Genomic DNA, 22,556 nt, shown 5'->3' with positions numbered 1-22,556 from the left:
TCATCCTAATATTTCATAGCTTTATTTTATTTTTCTATTTTAAATAAAAAATTTAATTTTTAAATTTAAAAATTCAAAAAATAAAAAATTATCTTTTGAAATCCGAAATTTTTTTCAAGAATATTTTTTAATTTTTTTCTTTATCGGATAGTGCTATTTTTTTTCAAATATATAATAAATTAGTTTTAAAAATTTAAACTTTTTATATTTTTGTTGATTGGATATCTCTGAAAATCTTTATTTCTCAAAGTTTTGGTAAAAAGATTATTTTTTAAGTTTCAAAATTTAAAAATAAAAGCTTTTCATCTTATTTTCTTGTCTTCCTATTATTTCACGGCTTTATTTTTTTTCTATCTTAAATAAAAAATTTAATTTTTAAATTTAAAAATTCAAAAAAATAAAAAATTGTCTTTTGAAATCCTAAATTTTTTCAAGAATATTTTTTTATTTTTTTATTCACCGGATAGTGCTATTTTTTCTCTAATATAGAATAAATTAGTTTTAAAAATTTAAACTTTTTAAATTTTTGTTGATTGGATATCTCTGTAAATCTTTATTTTTCAAATTTTTGGTAAAAAGATTACTTTTTAAGTTTTAAAATTTAAAAATAAAAACTTTTCATCTATTTTTCTTGTCTTCCTAATTTTTCTGGACTTTATTTTATTTTTCTATTTTAAACAAAAAATTTAATTTTTAAGTTTAAAAATTCAAAAAAATAAAAAACTGTCTTTTGAAATCCTAAATTTTTTTCAAGAATATTTTTTTATATTTTTATTCATCAAATAGTGCTATTTTTTTTCAAATATATAATAAATTAGTTTTAAAATTTTAAACTTTTTAAATTTTTGTTGATTGGATATCTCTGAAAATCTTTATTTCTCAAAGTTCTGGTAAAAAGATTATTATTTAAGTTTCAAAATTTAAAAATAAAAACTTTCATCTTTTTTTCTTGTCTTCCTAATATTTATGGATTTATTTTATTTTTCTATTTTAAATAAAAAATTTAATTTTTAAATTTAAAAATTCAAAAAAATAAAAATTATCTTTTGAAATCCTAAATTTTTTTCAACAATATTTTTTTATTTTTTATTCACAGAATAGTGATATTTTTTTCTCAAATATAGAATAAATTAGTTTTAAAATTTTAAACTTTTTAAATTTTTGTTGATTGGATATCTCTGAAAATCTTTATTTTTCAAATTTTGGTAAAAAGATTACTTTTTAAGTTTCAAAATTTAAAAATAAAAACTTTTCATCATTTTTTCTTTTCTTCCTAATATTTCTAGACTTTATTTTATTTTTCTATTTTAAATAAAAAATTTAATTTTTAAATTTTGAAAATTAAAAAAAATAAAAAATTGTCTTTTGAAATCCGAAATTTTTTTCAAGAATATTTTTTTATTTTTTTATTCACCGAATAGTGTTATTTTTTCACAAATATAGAATAAATTAGGTTTAAAAATTTAAACTTTTTACATTTTTTTCGATTGGATATCTCTGAAAATATTTATTTTTCAAATTTTTGGTAAAAATATTATTTTTTAAGTTTCAAAATTTAAAATAAAAACTTTTGATCTTTTTTTCTTGTCTTCCTATTATTTCTGGACTATATTTTATTTTTCTATTTTAAATAAAAAATTTAATTTTTAAATTTAAAAATTCAAAAAAATACAAAATTGTCTTTTGAAATACTAAATTTTTTCCAAGAATATTTTTTTATTCACCGGATAGTGCTATTTTTTCTCAAATATAGAAAAAATTAGTTTTAAAAATTTAATTTTAAATTTTTGTTGATTGGATATCTCTGAAAATCTTTATTTTTCAAATTTTTGGTAAAAAGATTATTTTTTAAGTTTTAAAATTTAAAAATAAAAACTTTCCATCTATTTTTTCTTGTCTTCCTAATATTTTTTGACTTTATTTTATTTTTCTATTTTAAATAAAAAATTTAATTTTTAAATTTAAAAATTCAAAAAATAAAAAATTGTCTTTTGAAATCCTAAATTTTTTTCAAGAATATTTTTTTATTTTTTTATTGATCGAATAGTGCTATTTGATGGGATTTTTGTGGAAAAACGAATTTCCAAACACCCAAAACTCACCGGCAAGTGTACCGGGTCGTATCAAGTAGTAAAACTCACTTAGAGTGAGGTCGATCCCACAGGGATTGATGGATCAAGCAACTTTAGTGGGTGATTAGTTTAGTCAAGCTAACATTGAAGTGAATTGGATGTGAAATTGAAGCAACAGAAATTGAATTGCAGGGAATTTAAAGCTGCAGAATGTAAATTGGCAAGTAACTTAAAGAGCAAGAAATATAAATTGCAAGAATCTTAAATGACAAGAAATGTAAATTGCATGAGAAGTAAAGGGGATTGGGTGCAAGGAATTTAAATGAAAGTAGTAAATCAGTAACTTAGAACAATTGCAGAAGAATTATCTTGCATGAAAAGTAAAATGGAAGTAATAATTCAAGCAACTGGAAATCTAAATTGCAGGAAGAATAAAAGAAACTGGGTGCTGGGAGCAATGTAAACAGAGAAACAAAATTACAGTGAATAAGAACTTAGAGCAATTGCAGGAAATGTAAATTGGAAGCAATGCAACAGAAAGTAAAAATGCTTGAAAGATTAAAACACAGAAAAGCAATGCTTAATTTGCAGCAAATTAAAAAGGATGTTGAAGATCTCAGGAGTGGAGGAGACTAGAAAACAAGTCTAGATCTCCAATCCTTCCTTGATCCAACAAGAGAAAAGTTGCAGAAAAGTAAAAGAACAGATTGCAGAAGAAGAAGATTTAAAACAGCAAATGAAAATTGAATTATGCAGTAAAAGAACAAGATGAATCTCAAATCAGGAATGAAACAGAATTCCTTCCTTCCCAAACCAAAATTCAAAAGAAAACTTAAAAGAGAGAGCTATTCTAATGGAGCTGCCCTCCCATATTCTCTAATGGGGGCTCCCTTCCTTGTGAAAATGAAACAAATGCCTTTTTATAGGCTGAAAAATGAAAATCAAATTCTAAACAAATTACAATTAAAAATAAATTCCTAAGCTAATTGATCCTTGTGCCTTTAAGTGATGATAATGGGCTTAGCTTGCTTTGGATTTGAGGATCTAGATGGCCTTGGTTCAATTGGTGAGGAATTGAATGTAAATAGATTTTTGGTTGAATTTGGCCCATGTGAAAATTGCTCCCAGGAGGATGCTCAGCTCACAAGTTGAGCTGAGCATTGAGGCCTTGTGTGTGGGTTCCCTTGTAGCGTGCAATGTTGGGGGGGAGGCACCAGGGGAATGCTCAGCTCACAAGTTGAGCTGAGCATTGAGGCCTTGTGCGCACGTCTTGCCTTGGACCGTGCCAAATTTGTTGCGCGCTCCACTCCCCTGGCCCGTGTTAAGTGTTTGTGTGGTGCACCAGGAGTAGCGCCTGCTCACTTTGTGAGCTGAGCATTGGCTTCCAAGGGGATGTCCTTTGAAATATTTTGCGTGCCAAGTCTTGGACATCATCAGGGTAGCGCTCAAGTGGTGCTAGGAGCGCACCTTCCTGAAACCTTCGTGTTCGAAACTTGCTGGCAGCATTTTGGCCAATTTTGGCTTATTTTCCTTGCAAGGAGCGCTCCCCCACCCCCCTTTGGTCATGGGTTCAAATCTTGGAGAAGGCATTTGGCAAATAATTTCCTTGAATTATTGCTTTCGACAATGCTTGATGACAAGTCATCATATACCCATTTTTCAAGCTAATTTCACTTGTTTTATTAGTCTTTATGCACTTTCTTGCATCCTAAGTAAGAGATTTGGAATGAAAACACATAACTTCTTTAAATCAAGCAACTACCATTAATTTGATGCTAATTCATGAGGTTTAAGCTAATTTTAATTGAATTTTAATTGATTCATAAGCCTTGTGAATTTAGTGATACTTTGAGTGGTTGTTTTGGTTTATTGTAGGTGAAGAAAAGAAGAAAAGAGAAAGCGTGGCTTAAGAAAGCGTGACCCAAGGAGAAAAAGGCGTGGCGCATAGAGGAGGGAGCAAGCATTGCCCTCCACAAGGGCACACTGCCCTCTAGGAGGGCAACATAAGGAAACGAGCCAAGAGAGGCAACGCTGCCCTGCCCACGACAAGGGCAGAGCACAAAATTGTGCCTTGGATCAAAGAAAGTAAAAACCTTGCCCTGCCCTCCACAAGGGCAGTATCGGGCTCACCAAAGGGAGAAATTCAAAGAAAAAGTTCACTATTGCTTTCCACAAGAATCGAACACGGCACCATGAGGAAGCAAGGAACTAAGCCTTACTTTGGTGCCAAGAAAATCAAAGAAAAGAGGAAGCGTGCGCGTCACACAAGGATCGAACACGGGGCTTCAATTTGGAAACATTGCCCTGCCCTCCGCAAGGGCAGGGCAGCATCCTGTGATGCACGGCCAGCGCACCAAGGGAAGTCTCAGCAGCACCAGCAGCACGCACGGGCACCATTCTGGCGCACCAAAAAGTTTTGCCCTGCCCTCCGCAAGGGCAGGGCAGCATCCTGCACGCACCAACGCACCACACGCACGCACCATGGGCCAGATGCTTCATTTTCTGCCCTGCCCTCCACAAGGGCAGGGCAGCCTCCTGGGAGCTACTTTCTTCATGGGCTAAAATTGGATTAAAAATCCAATAAAATTCATTTCTTCACCAAATCAAAAGCCCATCCAAATCCTAAGATCCAAGAATAGAAAGTGTATAAATAGGAGATAGTTTGATGTAATGAAAAAAAAAAACTTTTTCCTTTACTTTTGAACTTTGATCTTTCTTTTGAGCTTTGAATCTTCATTTTTATTTTTAACTTTCTCTTGGAGACTTCACTAAATTTCAGAGAATTGAGGAGAAGAATTGATCTCTCTTCTTCCTCGTTCTTGCTGGAGCAGTTTTACTTTTCTTGTTTGAGTTTTGGGTGTGAAGAATTGAGGAAATTCTGTCTCAATCTCCATTCAAAATCTCTTTAATTCATCTTCTGCATAATTGAGTTTAATTACAATTCCTTTACTACTTCTTCTTCAATTTCTTGTTAATTGCTTCGTGAACTTGGATCTAGGAAGGCAATTGAGATCTAGACTTTGCTATCTAGTCTCTTGAGTCCTGAGATCCCATTTTTCCTTTTGGTTCTCCTGTGAACCTCTACTGCAAGTTAAATTCAATTTCTGTTTGAATTCTAGTATTTCTAGTTCAACTTCTGCTTTATTAATTGTTGCAATTTAATTTCCCTTGTTTGAATTCTGAAATCCCAATCCTCAAATCCCTTTCCCATTCAAGCAATTTATATTTCTTGCACTTTAAGTTACTGCAATTTACATTTCTTGCATTTTAAGTTTCAGTCATTTAATTTCTTGTTCTTTAAGATTCAGCATATTTTACTTTCCTGCTCTTTAATTTACTGCAATTCTTCCCTCTCCCTTTACATTCCAAGCAATTTAGTTTCTGTTAATGTTAAACCACTCAACCAATATTTGATTCACTTGACTAAATCAACCACTAAACTAAAGTTGCTCAATCCTTCAATCCCTGTGGGATCGACCTCACTCCCGTGAGTTTTTATTACTTGATGCGACCCAGTACACTTGCCGGTGAGTTTTGTGTTGGATCGTTTTCCACACATCAATGCTCACTTGGTGAGCTGAGCATTGTTTTTCCTTTCCTTATTTCTTTGCTTCAAATTGTGCTCAGCTCACAAAGTGAGCAGAGCATTGAAACATTGCCTCCTTGGAATTTTCCTTTGTGCTCCTTTCATGTGCCACACTTCCTCATGTTCTTTGCCACACTTTTCTTCCTTGGGCCACGCTTTCTTCTTTTCTCCATTTCTTCACCTACAATTAATCAAAACAACCAATCAAAGTATCACCAAATTCACAAGGTTTATAAATCATTAAAAATCAATTAATTTTTGCCCAAACCTCATGATTTAGCATCAATTAAATGGTGGTTGTTTGATTTAAAGAAGTCATGCATTTTCATTCCAAATTACTTACTTAGAATGCAAGAAAGTGCATGAAAACTAGTGAAACAAGTGAAATTAGCTTGAAAAAATGCGTATATGATGACTTGTCATCACAATTTTTTCTCAAATATATAATAAATTAGTTTTAAAAATTTAAACAGTTTAAATTTTTCTTCATTGGATATCTCTGAAAATCTTTATTTTTCAAATTTTTGGTAAAAAGATTATTTTTTAAGTTTTAAAATTTAAAAATAAAAACTTTTCATTTATTTTTCTTGTCTTCCTAATATTTCTCGACTTTATTTTATTATTCTATTTTAATTTTTAAATTTAAAAATTCAAAAAATAAAAAATTGTCTTTTGAAATCCTAAATTTTTTTCAAGAATATTTTTTAATTTTTTATTCATCGGATAGTGCCATTTTTTTTCAAATATATAATAAATTAGTTTTAAAAATTTAAACTTTTTAAATTTTTGTTGATTGGATATCTCTGAAACTTTATTTTTCAAATTTTTGGTAAAAAGATTATTTTTTAAGTTTCAAAATTTAAAAATAAAAACTTTTCATCTTTTTTCTTGTCTTCCTAATATTTCTGGACTTTATTTTATTTTTCTATTTTAAATAAAAAATTTAATTTTTAAATTTAAAAATTCAAAAAATAAAAAATTGTCTTTTGAAATCCTAAATTTTTTCAAGAATATTTTTTTATTTTTTATTCACCGGATAGTGCTATTTTTTCTCAAATATAGAATAAATTAGTTTTAAAAATTTAAACTTTTTAAATTTTTGTTGATTGGATATCTCTGAAATCTTTATTTTTCAAATTTTTGGTAAAAAGATTATTTTTTAAGTTTAAAATTTAAAAATAAAAACTTTTCATCTATTTTTCTTGTCTTCCTAATATTTCTGACTTTATTTTATTTTTCTATTTTAAATAAAAAATTTAATTTTTAAATTTAAAAATTCAAAAAATAAAAAATTGTCTTTTGAAATCCTAAATTTTTTCAAGAATATTTTTTATTTTTTATTCACCGGATAGTGCTATTTTTCTCAAATATAGAATAAATTAGTTTTAAAAATTTAAACTTTTTAAATTTTTGTTGATTGGATATCTCTGAAAATCTTTATTTTTCAAATTTTTGGTAAAAAGATTATTTTTTAAGTTTCAAAATTTAAAAATAAAAACTTTTCATCTATTTTTCTTGTCTTCCTAATATTTCTGGACTTTATTTTATTTTTCTATTTTAAATAAAAAATTTAATTTTTAAATTTAAAAATTCAAAAAATAAAAAATTGTCTTTTGAAATCCTAAATTTTTTCAAGAATATTTTTTATTTTTTATTCACCGGATAGTGCTATTTTTCTCAAATATAGAATAAATTAGTTTTAAAAATTTAAACTTTTTAAATTTTTGTTGATTGGATATCTCTGAAAATCTTTATTTTTCAAATTTTTGGTAAAAAGATTATTTTTAAGTTTCAAAATTTAAAAATAAAAACTTTTCATCTTTTTTCTTGTCTTCCTAATATTTCTGGACTTTATTTTATTTTTCTATTTTAAATAAAAAATTTAATTTTTAAATTTAAAAATTCAAAAAAATAAAAAATTGTCTTTTGAAATCCTAAATTTTTTCAAGAATATTTTTTATTTTTTATTCACCGGATAGTGCTATTTTTCTCAAATATAGAATAAATTAGTTTTAAAAATTTAAACTTTTTAAATTTTTGTTGATTGGATATCTCTGAAAATCTTTATTTTTCAAATTTTTGGTAAAAAGATTATTTTTAAGTTTCAAAATTTAAAAATAAAAACTTTTCATCTATTTTTCTTGTCTTCCTAATATTTCTGGACTTTATTTTATTTTTCTATTTTAAATAAAAAATTTAATTTTTAAATTTAAAAATTCAAAAAATAAAAAATTGTCTTTTGAAATCCTAAATTTTTTCAAGAATATTTTTTATTTTTTATTCACCGGATAGTGCTATTTTTTCTCAAATATAGAATAAATTAGTTTTAAAAATTTAAACTTTTTAAATTTTTGTTGATTGGATATCTCTGAAAATCTTTATTTTTCAAATTTTTGGTAAAAAGATTATTTTTTAAGTTTCAAAATTTAAAAATAAAAACTTTTCATCTTTTTTCTTGTCTTCCTAATATTTCTGACTTTATTTTATTTTTCTATTTTAAATAAAAAATTTAATTTTTAAATTTAAAAATTCAAAAAATAAAAAATTGTCTTTTGAAATCCTAAATTTTTTCAAGAATATTTTTTATTTTTTATTCACCGGATAGTGCTATTTTTCTCAAATATAGAATAAATTAGTTTTAAAAATTTAAACTTTTTAAATTTTTGTTGATTGGATATCTCTGAAAATCTTTATTTTTCAAATTTTTGGTAAAAAGATTATTTTTTAAGTTTAAAATTTAAAAATAAAAACTTTTCATCTATTTTTCTTGTCTTCCTAATATTTCTGGACTTTATTTTATTTTTCTATTTTAAATAAAAAATTTAATTTTTAAATTTAAAAATTCAAAAAATAAAAAATTGTCTTTTGAAATCCTAAATTTTTTCAAGAATATTTTTTATTTTTTATTCACCGGATAGTGCTATTTTTTCTCAAATATAGAATAAATTAGTTTTAAAAATTTAAACTTTTTAAATTTTTGTTGATTGGATATCTCTGAAAATCTTTATTTTTCAAATTTTTGGTAAAAAGATTATTTTTTAAGTTTCAAAATTTAAAAATAAAAACTTTTCATCTATTTTTCTTGTCTTCCTAATATTTCTGGACTTTATTTTATTTTTCTATTTTAAATAAAAAATTTAATTTTTAAATTTAAAAATTCAAAAAATAAAAAATTGTCTTTTGAAATCCTAAATTTTTTCAAGAATATTTTTTATTTTTTATTCACCGGATAGTGCTATTTTTCTCAAATATAGAATAAATTAGTTTTAAAAATTTAAACTTTTTAAATTTTTGTTGATTGGATATCTCTGAAAATCTTTATTTTTCAAATTTTTGGTAAAAAGATTATTTTTTAAGTTTAAAATTTAAAAATAAAAACTTTTCATCTATTTTTCTTGTCTTCCTAATATTTCTGGACTTTATTTTATTTTTCTATTTTAAATAAAAAATTTAATTTTTAAATTTAAAAATTCAAAAAATAAAAAATTGTCTTTTGAAATCCTAAATTTTTTTCAAGAATATTTTTTATTTTTTATTCACCGGATAGTGCTATTTTTCTCAAATATAGAATAAATTAGTTTTAAAAATTTAAACTTTTTAAATTTTTGTTGATTGGATATCTCTGAAAATCTTTATTTTTCAAATTTTTGGTAAAAAGATTATTTTTTAAGTTTAAAATTTAAAAATAAAAACTTTTCATCTATTTTTCTTGTCTTCCTAATATTTCTGGACTTTATTTTATTTTTCTATTTTAAATAAAAAATTTAATTTTTAAATTTAAAAATTCAAAAAAATAAAAAATTGTCTTTTGAAATCCTAAATTTTTTCAAGAATATTTTTTATTTTTTATTCACCGGATAGTGCTATTTTTTCTCAAATATAGAATAAATTAGTTTTAAAAATTTAAACTTTTTAAATTTTTGTTGATTGGATATCTCTGAAAATCTTTATTTTTCAAATTTTTGGTAAAAAGATTATTTTTTAAGTTTCAAAATTTAAAAATAAAAACTTTTCATCATTTTTCTTGTCTTCCTAATATTTCTGGACTTTATTTTATTTTTCTATTTTAAATAAAAAATTTAATTTTTAAATTTAAAAATTCAAAAAAATAAAAAATTGTCTTTTGAAATCCTAAATTTTTTCAAGAATATTTTTTATTTTTTATTCACCGGATAGTGCTATTTTTTCACAAATATAGAATAAATTAGTTTTAAAAATTTAAACTTTTTAAATTTTTGTTGATTGGATATCTCTGAAAATCTTTATTTTTCAAATTTTTGGTAAAAAGATTATTTTTTAAGTTTCAAAATTTAAAAATAAAAACTTTTCATCTTTTTTCTTGTCTTCCTAATATTTCTGGACTTTATTTTATTTTTCTATTTTAAATAAAAAATTTAATTTTTAAATTTAAAAATTCAAAAAATAAAAAATTGTCTTTTGAAATCCTAAATTTTTTCAAGAATATTTTTTATTTTTTATTCACCGGATAGTGCTATTTTTCTCAAATATAGAATAAATTAGTTTTAAAAATTTAAACTTTTTAAATTTTTGTTGATTGGATATCTCTGAAAATCTTTATTTTTCAAATTTTTGGTAAAAAGATTATTTTTTAAGTTTCAAAATTTAAAAATAAAAACTTTTCATCTTTTTTCTTGTCTTCCTAATATTTCTGGACTTTATTTTATTTTTCTATTTTAAATAAAAAATTTAATTTTTAAATTTAAAAATTCAAAAAATAAAAAATTGTCTTTTGAAATCCTAAATTTTTTTCAAGAATATTTTTTATTTTTTATTCACCGGATAGTGCTATTTTTCTCAAATATAGAATAAATTAGTTTTAAAAATTTAAACTTTTTAAATTTTTGTTGATTGGATATCTCTGAAAATCTTTATTTTTCAAATTTTGGTAAAAAGATTATTTTTTAAGTTTCAAAATTTAAAAATAAAAACTTTTCATCTATTTTTCTTGTCTTCCTAATATTTCTGGACTTTATTTTATTTTTCTATTTTAAATAAAAAATTTAATTTTTAAATTTAAAAATTCAAAAAAATAAAAAATTGTCTTTTGAAATCCTAAATTTTTTTCAAGAATATTTTTTATTTTTTATTCACCGGATAGTGCTATTTTTCTCAAATATAGAATAAATTAGTTTTAAAAATTTAAACTTTTTAAATTTTTGTTGATTGGATATCTCTGAAAATCTTTATTTTTCAAATTTTGGTAAAAAGATTATTTTTTAAGTTTCAAAATTTAAAAATAAAAACTTTTCATCTATTTTTCTTGTCTTCCTAATATTTCTGACTTTATTTTATTTTTCTATTTTAAATAAAAAATTTAATTTTTAAATTTAAAAATTCAAAAAAATAAAAAATTGTCTTTTGAAATCCTAAATTTTTTTCAAGAATATTTTTTATTTTTTATTCACCGGATAGTGCTATTTTTCTCAAATATAGAATAAATTAGTTTTAAAAATTTAAACTTTTTAAATTTTTGTTGATTGGATATCTCTGAAAATCTTTATTTTTCAAATTTTTGGTAAAAAGATTATTTTTTAAGTTTCAAAATTTAAAAATAAAAACTTTTCATCATTTTTCTTGTCTTCCTAATATTTCTGACTTTATTTTATTTTTCTATTTTAAATAAAAATTTAATTTTTAAATTTAAAAATTCAAAAAATAAAAAATTGTCTTTTGAAATCCTAAATTTTTTTCAAGAATATTTTTTATTTTTTATTCACCGGATAGTGCTATTTTTTCCAAATATAGAATAAATTAGTTTTAAAAATTTAAACTTTTTAAATTTTTGTTGATTGGATATCTCTGAAAATCTTTATTTTTCAAATTTTTGGTAAAAAGATTATTTTTTAAGTTTCAAAATTTAAAAATAAAAACTTTTCATCTATTTTTCTTGTCTTCCTAATATTTCTGGACTTTATTTTATTTTTCTATTTTAAATAAAAAATTTAATTTTTAAATTTAAAAATTCAAAAAATAAAAAATTGTCTTTTGAAATCCTAAATTTTTTTCAAGAATATTTTTTATTTTTTATTCACCGGATAGTGCTATTTTTCTCAAATATAGAATAAATTAGTTTTAAAAATTTAAACTTTTTAAATTTTTGTTGATTGGATATCTCTGAAAATCTTTATTTTTCAAATTTTTGGTAAAAAGATTATTTTTTAAGTTTCAAAATTTAAAAATAAAAACTTTTCATCTTTTTTCTTGTCTTCCTAATATTTCTGGACTTTATTTTATTTTTCTATTTTAAATAAAAAATTTAATTTTAAATTTAAAAATTCAAAAAAATAAAAAATTGTCTTTTGAAATCCTAAATTTTTTTCAAGAATATTTTTTTATTTTTTATTCACCGGATAGTGCTATTTTTCTCAAATATAGAATAAATTAGTTTTAAAAATTTAAACTTTTTAAATTTTTGTTGATTGGATATCTCTGAAAATCTTTATTTTTCAAATTTTGGTAAAAAGATTATTTTTTAAGTTTCAAAATTTAAAAATAAAAACTTTTCATCTATTTTTCTTGTCTTCCTAATATTTCTGGACTTTATTTTATTTTTCTATTTTAAATAAAAAATTTAATTTTTAAATTTAAAAATTCAAAAAAATAAAAATTGTCTTTTGAAATCCTAAATTTTTTTCAAGAATATTTTTTATTTTTTATTCACCGGATAGTGCTATTTTTTCTCAAATATAGAATAAATTAGTTTTAAAAATTTAAACTTTTTAAATTTTTGTTGATTGGATATCTCTGAAAATCTTTATTTTTCAAATTTTTGGTAAAAAGATTATTTTTTAAGTTTCAAAATTTAAAAATAAAAACTTTTCATCTATTTTTCTTGTCTTCCTAATATTTCTGGACTTTATTTTATTTTTCTATTTTAAATAAAAAATTTAATTTTTAAATTTAAAAATTCAAAAAAATAAAAAATTGTCTTTTGAAATCCTAAATTTTTTTCAAGAATATTTTTTATTTTTTATTCACCGGATAGTGCTATTTTTCTCAAATATAGAATAAATTAGTTTTAAAAATTTAAACTTTTTAAATTTTTGTTGATTGGATATCTCTGAAAATCTTTATTTTTCAAATTTTTGGTAAAAAGATTATTTTTTAAGTTTCAAAATTTAAAAATAAAAACTTTTCATCTTTTTTCTTGTCTTCCTAATATTTCTGACTTTATTTTATTTTTCTATTTTAAATAAAAAATTTAATTTTTAAATTTAAAAATTCAAAAAAATAAAAAATTGTCTTTTGAAATCCTAAATTTTTTTCAAGAATATTTTTTATTTTTTATTCACCGGATAGTGCTATTTTTTCTCAAATATAGAATAAATTAGTTTTAAAAATTTAAACTTTTTAAATTTTTGTTGATTGGATATCTCTGAAAATCTTTATTTTTCAAATTTTTGGTAAAAAGATTATTTTTTAAGTTTCAAAATTTAAAAATAAAAACTTTTCATCTTTTTTCTTGTCTTCCTAATATTTCTGGACTTTATTTTATTTTTCTATTTTAAATAAAAAATTTAATTTTTAAATTTAAAAATTCAAAAAAATAAAAAATTGTCTTTTGAAATCCTAAATTTTTTCAAGAATATTTTTTATTTTTTATTCACCGGATAGTGCTATTTTTCTCAAATATAGAATAAATTAGTTTTAAAAATTTAAACTTTTAAATTTTTGTTGATTGGATATCTCTGAAAATCTTTATTTTTCAAATTTTTGGTAAAAAGATTATTTTTTAAGTTTAAAATTTAAAAATAAAAACTTTTCATCTATTTTTCTTGTCTTCCTAATATTTCTGGACTTTATTTTATTTTTCTATTTTAAATAAAAAATTTAATTTTTAAATTTAAAAATTCAAAAAATAAAAAATTGTCTTTTGAAATCCTAAATTTTTTCAAGAATATTTTTTATTTTTTATTCACCGGATAGTGCTATTTTTTCTCAAATATAGAATAAATTAGTTTTAAAAATTTAAACTTTTTAAATTTTTGTTGATTGGATATCTCTGAAAATCTTTATTTTTCAAATTTTGGTAAAAAGATTATTTTTTAAGTTTCAAAATTTAAAAATAAAAACTTTTCATCTATTTTTCTTGTCTTCCTAATATTTCTGGACTTTATTTTATTTTTCTATTTTAAATAAAAAATTTAATTTTTAAATTTAAAAATTCAAAAAAATAAAAAATTGTCTTTTGAAATCCTAAATTTTTTCAAGAATATTTTTTATTTTTTATTCACCGGATAGTGCTATTTTTCTCAAATATAGAATAAATTAGTTTTAAAAATTTAAACTTTTTAAATTTTTGTTGATTGGATATCTCTGAAAATCTTTATTTTTCAAATTTTTGGTAAAAAGATTATTTTTTAAGTTTCAAAATTTAAAAATAAAAACTTTTCATCTTTTTTCTTGTCTTCCTAATATTTCTGACTTTATTTTATTTTTCTATTTTAAATAAAAATTTAATTTTTAAATTTAAAAATTCAAAAAATAAAAAATTGTCTTTTGAAATCCTAAATTTTTTCAAGAATATTTTTTATTTTTTATTCACCGGATAGTGCTATTTTTTCTCAAATATAGAATAAATTAGTTTTAAAAATTTAAACTTTTTAAATTTTTGTTGATTGGATATCTCTGAAAATCTTTATTTTTCAAATTTTTGGTAAAAAGATTATTTTTTAAGTTTCAAAATTTAAAAATAAAAACTTTTCATCTATTTTTCTTGTCTTCCTAATATTTCTGGACTTTATTTTATTTTTCTATTTTAAATAAAAAATTTAATTTTTAAATTTAAAAATTCAAAAAAATAAAAAATTGTCTTTTGAAATCCTAAATTTTTTTCAAGAATATTTTTTATTTTTTATTCACCGGATAGTGCTATTTTTCTCAAATATAGAATAAATTAGTTTTAAAAATTTAAACTTTTTAAATTTTTGTTGATTGGATATCTCTGAAAATCTTTATTTTTCAAATTTTTGGTAAAAAGATTATTTTTTAAGTTTAAAATTTAAAAATAAAAACTTTTCATCTATTTTTCTTGTCTTCCTAATATTTCTGGACTTTATTTTATTTTTCTATTTTAAATAAAAAATTTAATTTTTAAATTTAAAAATTCAAAAAATAAAAAATTGTCTTTTGAAATCCTAAATTTTTTCAAGAATATTTTTTATTTTTTATTCACCGGATAGTGCTATTTTTCTCAAATATAGAATAAATTAGTTTTAAAAATTTAAACTTTTTAAATTTTTGTTGATTGGATATCTCTGAAAATCTTTATTTTCAAATTTTGGTAAAAAGATTATTTTTAAGTTTCAAAATTTAAAAATAAAAACTTTTCATCTTTTTTCTTGTCTTCCTAATATTTCTGGACTTTATTTTATTTTTCTATTTTAAATAAAAATTTAATTTTTAAATTTAAAAATTCAAAAAATAAAAAATTGTCTTTTGAAATCCTAAATTTTTTTCAAGAATATTTTTTATTTTTTATTCACCGGATAGTGCTATTTTTTCTCAAATATAGAATAAATTAGTTTTAAAAATTTAAACTTTTTAAATTTTTGTTGATTGGATATCTCTGAAAATCTTTATTTTTCAAATTTTTGGTAAAAAGATTATTTTTTAAGTTTAAAATTTAAAAATAAAAACTTTTCATCTATTTTTCTTGTCTTCCTAATATTTCTGGACTTTATTTTATTTTTCTATTTTAAATAAAAAATTTAATTTTTAAATTTAAAAATTCAAAAAATAAAAAATTGTCTTTTGAAATCCTAAATTTTTTCAAGAATATTTTTTATTTTTTATTCACCGGATAGTGCTATTTTTTCTCAAATATAGAATAAATTAGTTTTAAAAATTTAAACTTTTTAAATTTTTGTTGATTGGATATCTCTGAAAATCTTTATTTTTCAAATTTTTGGTAAAAAGATTATTTTTTAAGTTTCAAAATTTAAAAATAAAAACTTTTCATCTTTTTTCTTGTCTTCCTAATATTTCTGGACTTTATTTTATTTTTCTATTTTAAATAAAAAATTTAATTTTTAAATTTAAAAATTCAAAAAAATAAAAAATTGTCTTTTGAAATCCTAAATTTTTTTCAAGAATATTTTTTATTTTTTATTCACCGGATAGTGCTATTTTTCTCAAATATAGAATAAATTAGTTTTAAAAATTTAAACTTTTTAAATTTTTGTTGATTGGATATCTCTGAAATCTTTATTTTTCAAATTTTTGGTAAAAAGATTATTTTTTAAGTTTAAAATTTAAAAATAAAAACTTTTCATCTATTTTTCTTGTCTTCCTAATATTTCTGGACTTTATTTTATTTTTCTATTTTAAATAAAAAATTTAATTTTTAAATTTAAAAATTCAAAAAATAAAAAATTGTCTTTTGAAATCCTAAATTTTTTTCAAGAATATTTTTTATTTTTTATTCACCGGATAGTGCTATTTTTCTCAAATATAGAATAAATTAGTTTTAAAAATTTAAACTTTTTAAATTTTTGTTGATTGGATATCTCTGAAAATCTTTATTTTCAAATTTTGGTAAAAAGATTATTTTTTAAGTTTCAAAATTTAAAAATAAAAACTTTTCATCTTTTTTCTTGTCTTCCTAATATTTCTGGACTTTATTTTATTTTTCTATTTTAAATAAAAAATTTAATTTTTAAATTTAAAAATTCAAAAAAATAAAAAATTGTCTTTTGAAATCCTAAATTTTTTCAAGAATATTTTTTTATTTTTTATTCACCGGATAGTGCTATTTTTCTCAAATATAGAATAAATTAGTTTTAAAAATTTAAACTTTTTAAATTTTTGTTGATTGGATATCTCTGAAAATCTTTATTTTTCAAATTTTTGGTAAAAAGATTATTTTTTAAGTTTAAAATTTAAAAATAAAAACTTTTCATCTATTTTTCTTGTCTTCCTAATATTTCTGGACTTTATTTTATTTTTCTATTTTAAATAAAAAATTTAATTTTTAAATTTAAAAATTCAAAAAATAAAAAATTGTCTTTTGAAATCCTAAATTTTTTCAAGAATATTTTTTATTTTTTATTCACCGGATAGTGCTATTTTTCTCAAATATAGAATAAATTAGTTTTAAAAATTTAAACTTTTTAAATTTTTGTTGATTGGATATCTCTGAAAATCTTTATTTTTCAAATTTTTGGTAAAAAGATTATTTTTTAAGTTTCAAAATTTAAAAATAAAAACTTTTCATCATTTTTCTTGTCTTCCTAATATTTCTGGACTTTATTTTATTTTTCTATTTTAAATAAAAATTTAATTTTTAAATTTAAAAATTCAAAAAAATAAAAAATTGTCTTTTGAAATCCTAAATTTTTTCAAGAATATTTTTTATTTTTTATTCACCGGATAGTGCTATTTTTCTCAAATATAGAATAAATTAGTTTTAAAAATTTAAACTTTTTAAATTTTTGTTGATTGGATATCTCTGAAAATCTTTATTTTTCAAATTTTTGGTAAAAAGATTATTTTTTAAGTTTCAAAATTTAAAAATAAAAACTTTTCATCTTTTTTCTTGTCTTCCTAATATTTCTGGACTTTATTTTATTTTTCTATTTTAAATAAAAAATTTAATTTTTAAATTTAAAAATTCAAAAAATAAAAAATTGTCTTTTGAAATCCTAAATTTTTTCAAGAATATTTTTTATTTTTTATTCACCGGATAGTGCTATTTTTCTCAAATATAGAATAAATTAGTTTTAAAAATTTAAACTTTTTAAATTTTTGTTGATTGGATATCTCTGAAAATCTTTATTTTTCAAATTTTTGGTAAAAAGATTATTTTTTAAGTTTCAAAATTTAAAAATAAAAACTTTTCATCTTTTTTCTTGTCTTCCTAATATTTCTGACTTTATTTTATTTTTCTATTTTAAATAAAAAATTTAATTTTTAAATTTAAAAATTCAAAAAATAAAAAATTGTCTTTTGAAATCCTAAATTTTTTTCAAGAATATTTTTTATTTTTTATTCACCGGATAGTGCTTTTTTCTCAAATATAGAATAAATTAGTTTTAAAAATTTAAACTTTTTAAATTTTTGTTGATTGGATATCTCTGAAAATCTTTATTTTTCAAATTTTTGGTAAAAAGATTATTTTTAAGTTTTAAAATTTAAAAATAAAAACTTTTCATCTATTTTTCTTGTCTTCCTAATATTTCTGGACTTTATTTTATTTTTCTATTTTAAATAAAAAATTTAATTTTTAAATTTAAAAATTCAAAAAATAAAAAATTGTCTTTTGAAATCCTAAATTTTTTTCAAGAATATTTTTTTATTTTTTATTCACCGGATAGTGCTATTTTTCTCAAATATAGAATAAATTAGTTTTAAAAATTTAAACTTTTTAAATTTTTGTTGATTGGATATCTCTGAAAATCTTTATTTTTCAAATTTTTGGTAAAAAGATTATTTTTTAAGTTTCAAAATTTAAAAATAAAAACTTTTCATCTTTTTTCTTGTCTTCCTAATATTTCTGGACTTTATTTTATTTTTCTATTTTAAATAAAAAATTTAATTTTTAAATTTAAAAATTCAAAAAATAAAAAATTGTCTTTTGAAATCCTAAATTTTTTCAAGAATATTTTTTATTTTTTATTCACCGGATAGTGCTATTTTTCTCAAATATAGAATAAATTAGTTTTAAAAATTTAAACTTTTTAAATTTTTGTTGATTGGATATCTCTGAAAATCTTTATTTTTCAAATTTTTGGTAAAAAGATTATTTTTTAAGTTTTAAAATTTAAAAATAAAAACTTTTCATCTATTTTTCTTGTCTTCCTAATATTTCTGACTTTATTTTATTTTTCTATTTTAAATAAAAATTTAATTTTTAAATTTAAAAATTCAAAAAAATAAAAAATTGTCTTTTGAAATCCTAAATTTTTTCAAGAATATTTTTTATTTTTTATTCACCGGATAGTGCTATTTTTCTCAAATATAGAATAAATTAGTTTTAAAAATTTAAACTTTTTAAATTTTTGTTGATTGGATATCTCTGAAAATCTTTATTTTTCAAATTTTTGGTAAAAAGATTATTTTTTAAGTTTAAAATTTAAAAATAAAAACTTTTCATCTATTTTTCTTGTCTTCCTAATATTTCTGGACTTTATTTTATTTTTCTATTTTAAATAAAAAATTTAATTTTTAAATTTAAAAATTCAAAAAATAAAAAATTGTCTTTTGAAATCCTAAATTTTTTCAAGAATATTTTTTATTTTTTATTCACCGGATAGTGCTATTTTTTCTCAAATATAGAATAAATTAGTTTTAAAAATTTAAACTTTTTAAATTTTTGTTGATTGGATATCTCTGAAATCTTTATTTTTCAAATTTTTGGTAAAAAGATTATTTTTTAAGTTTAAAATTTAAAAATAAAAACTTTTCATCTATTTTTCTTGTCTTCCTAATATTTCTGGACTTTATTTTATTTTTCTATTTTAAATAAAAAATTTAATTTTTAAATTTAAAAATTCAAAAAATAAAAAATTGTCTTTTGAAATCCTAAATTTTTTTCAAGAATATTTTTTATTTTTTATTCACCGGATAGTGCTATTTTTTCTCAAATATAGAATAAATTAGTTTTAAAAATTTAAACTTTTTAAATTTTTGTTGATTGGATATCTCTGAAAATCTTTATTTTTCAAATTTTTGGTAAAAAGATTATTTTTTAAGTTTCAAAATTTAAAAATAAAAACTTTTCATCTATTTTTCTTGTCTTCCTAATATTTCTGGACTTTATTTTATTTTTCTATTTTAAATAAAAAATTTAATTTTAAATTTAAAAATTCAAAAAAATAAAAAATTGTCTTTTGAAATCCTAAATTTTTTTCAAGAATATTTTTTATTTTTTATTCACCGGATAGTGCTATTTTTCTCAAATATAGAATAAATTAGTTTTAAAAATTTAAACTTTTTAAATTTTTGTTGATTGGATATCTCTGAAAATCTTTATTTTTCAAATTTTTGGTAAAAAGATTATTTTTTAAGTTTAAAATTTAAAAATAAAAACTTTTCATCTATTTTTCTTGTCTTCCTAATATTTCTGACTTTATTTTATTTTTCTATTTTAAATAAAAAATTTAATTTTTAAATTTAAAAATTCAAAAAATAAAAAATTGTCTTTTGAAATCCTAAATTTTTTTCAAGAATATTTTTTATTTTTTATTCACCGGATAGTGCTATTTTTCTCAAATATAGAATAAATTAGTTTTAAAAATTTAAACTTTTTAAATTTTTGTTGATTGGATATCTCTGAAAATCTTTATTTTTCAAATTTTTGGTAAAAAGATTATTTTTTAAGTTTCAAAATTTAAAAATAAAAACTTTTCATCTTTTTTCTTGTCTTCCTAATATTTCTGGACTTTATTTTATTTTTCTATTTTAAATAAAAAATTTAATTTTTAAATTTAAAAATTCAAAAAAATAAAAAATTGTCTTTTGAAATCCTAAATTTTTTTCAAGAATATTTTTTATTTTTTTATTCACCGGATAGTGCTATTTTTCTCAAATATAGAATAAATTAGTTTTAAAAATTTAAACTTTTTAAATTTTTGTTGATTGGATATCTCTGAAAATCTTTATTTTTCAAATTTTTGGTAAAAAGATTATTTTTTAAGTTTAAAATTTAAAAATAAAAACTTTTCATCTATTTTTCTTGTCTTCCTAATATTTCTGGACTTTATTTTATTTTTCTATTTTAAATAAAAAATTTAATTTTTAAATTTAAAAATTCAAAAAATAAAAAATTGTCTTTTGAAATCCTAAATTTTTTTCAAGAATATTTTTTATTTTTTATTCACCGGATAGTGCTATTTTTTCTCAAATATAGAATAAATTAGTTTTAAAAATTTAAACTTTTTAAATTTTTGTTGATTGGATATCTCTGAAAATCTTTATTTTTCAAATTTTTGGTAAAAAGATTATTTTTTAAGTTTCAAAATTTAAAAATAAAAACTTTTCATCTTTTTTCTTGTCTTCCTAATATTTCTGGACTTTATTTTATTTTTCTATTTTAAATAAAAAATTTAATTTTAAATTTAAAAATTCAAAAAATAAAAAATTGTCTTTTGAAATCCTAAATTTTTTTCAAGAATATTTTTTATTTTTTATTCACCGGATAGTGCTATTTTTTCTCAAATATAGAATAAATTAGTTTTAAAAATTTAAACTTTTTAAATTTTTGTTGATTGGATATCTCTGAAAATCTTTATTTTTCAAATTTTTGGTAAAAAGATTATTTTTAAGTTTTAAAATTTAAAAATAAAAACTTTTCATCTATTTTTCTTGTCTTCCTAATATTTCTGGACTTTATTTTATTTTTCTATTTTAAATAAAAAATTTAATTTTTAAATTTAAAAATTCAAAAAATAAAAAATTGTCTTTTGAAATCCTAAATTTTTTCAAGAATATTTTTTATTTTTTATTCACCGGATAGTGCTATTTTTCTCAAATATAGAATAAATTAGTTTTAAAAATTTAAACTTTTTAAATTTTTGTTGATTGGATATCTCTGAAAATCTTTATTTTTCAAATTTTTGGTAAAAAGATTATTTTTTAAGTTTCAAAATTTAAAAATAAAAACTTTTCATCTTTTTTCTTGTCTTCCTAATATTTCTGGACTTTATTTTATTTTTCTATTTTAAATAAAAATTTAATTTTTAAATTTAAAAATTCAAAAAAATAAAAAATTGTCTTTTGAAATCCTAAATTTTTTCAAGAATATTTTTTATTTTTTATTCACCGGATAGTGCTATTTTTCTCAAATATAGAATAAATTAGTTTTAAAAATTTAAACTTTTTAAATTTTTGTTGATTGGATATCTCTGAAAATCTTTATTTTTCAAATTTTTGGTAAAAAGATTATTTTTTAAGTTTCAAAATTTAAAAATAAAAACTTTTCATCTTTTTTCTTGTCTTCCTAATATTTCTGGACTTTATTTTATTTTTCTATTTTAAATAAAAAATTTAATTTTTAAATTTAAAAATTCAAAAAATAAAAAATTGTCTTTTGAAATCCTAAATTTTTTCAAGAATATTTTTTATTTTTTATTCACCGGATAGTGCTATTTTTCTCAAATATAGAATAAATTAGTTTTAAAAATTTAAACTTTTTAAATTTTTGTTGATTGGATATCTCTGAAAATCTTTATTTTTCAAATTTTTGGTAAAAAGATTATTTTTTAAGTTTCAAAATTTAAAAATAAAAACTTTTCATCTTTTTTCTTGTCTTCCTAATATTTCTCGACTTTATTTTATTTTTCTATTTTAAATAAAAAATTTAATTTTTAAATTTAAAAATTCAAAAAAATAAAAAATTGTCTTTTGAAATCCTAAATTTTTTTCAAGAATATTTTTTTATTTTTTATTCACCGGATAGTGCTTTTTTTCTCAAATATAGAATAAATTAGTTTTAAAAATTTAAACTTTTTAAATTTTTGTTGATTGGATATCTCTGAAAATCTTTATTTTTCAAATTTTTGGTAAAAAGATTATTTTTAAGTTTAAAATTTAAAAATAAAAACTTTTCATCTATTTTTCTTGTCTTCCTAATATTTCTGGACTTTATTTTATTTTTCTATTTTAAATAAAAAATTTAATTTTTAAATTTAAAAATTCAAAAAATAAAAAATTGTCTTTTGAAATCCTAAATTTTTTCAAGAATATTTTTTATTTTTTATTCACCGGATAGTGCTATTTTTTCTCAAATATAGAATAAATTAGTTTTAAAAATTTAAACTTTTAAATTTTTGTTGATTGGATATCTCTGAAAATCTTTATTTTCAAATTTGGTAAAAGATTATTTTTTAATTTCAAAATTTAAAATAAAACTTTTCATCTTTTTTGTCTTCCTAATATTT

The sequence above is a fragment of the Arachis hypogaea genome, unplaced genomic scaffold (genome assembly GCF_003086295.3).
Source record: "Arachis hypogaea cultivar Tifrunner unplaced genomic scaffold, arahy.Tifrunner.gnm2.J5K5 arahy.Tifrunner.gnm2.scaffold_21, whole genome shotgun sequence".
NCBI lineage: Eukaryota > Viridiplantae > Streptophyta > Magnoliopsida > Fabales > Fabaceae > Arachis > Arachis hypogaea.
The sequence above is the reverse complement of the archived record's forward strand: the minus strand, read 5'-3'. Positions refer to the sequence as shown.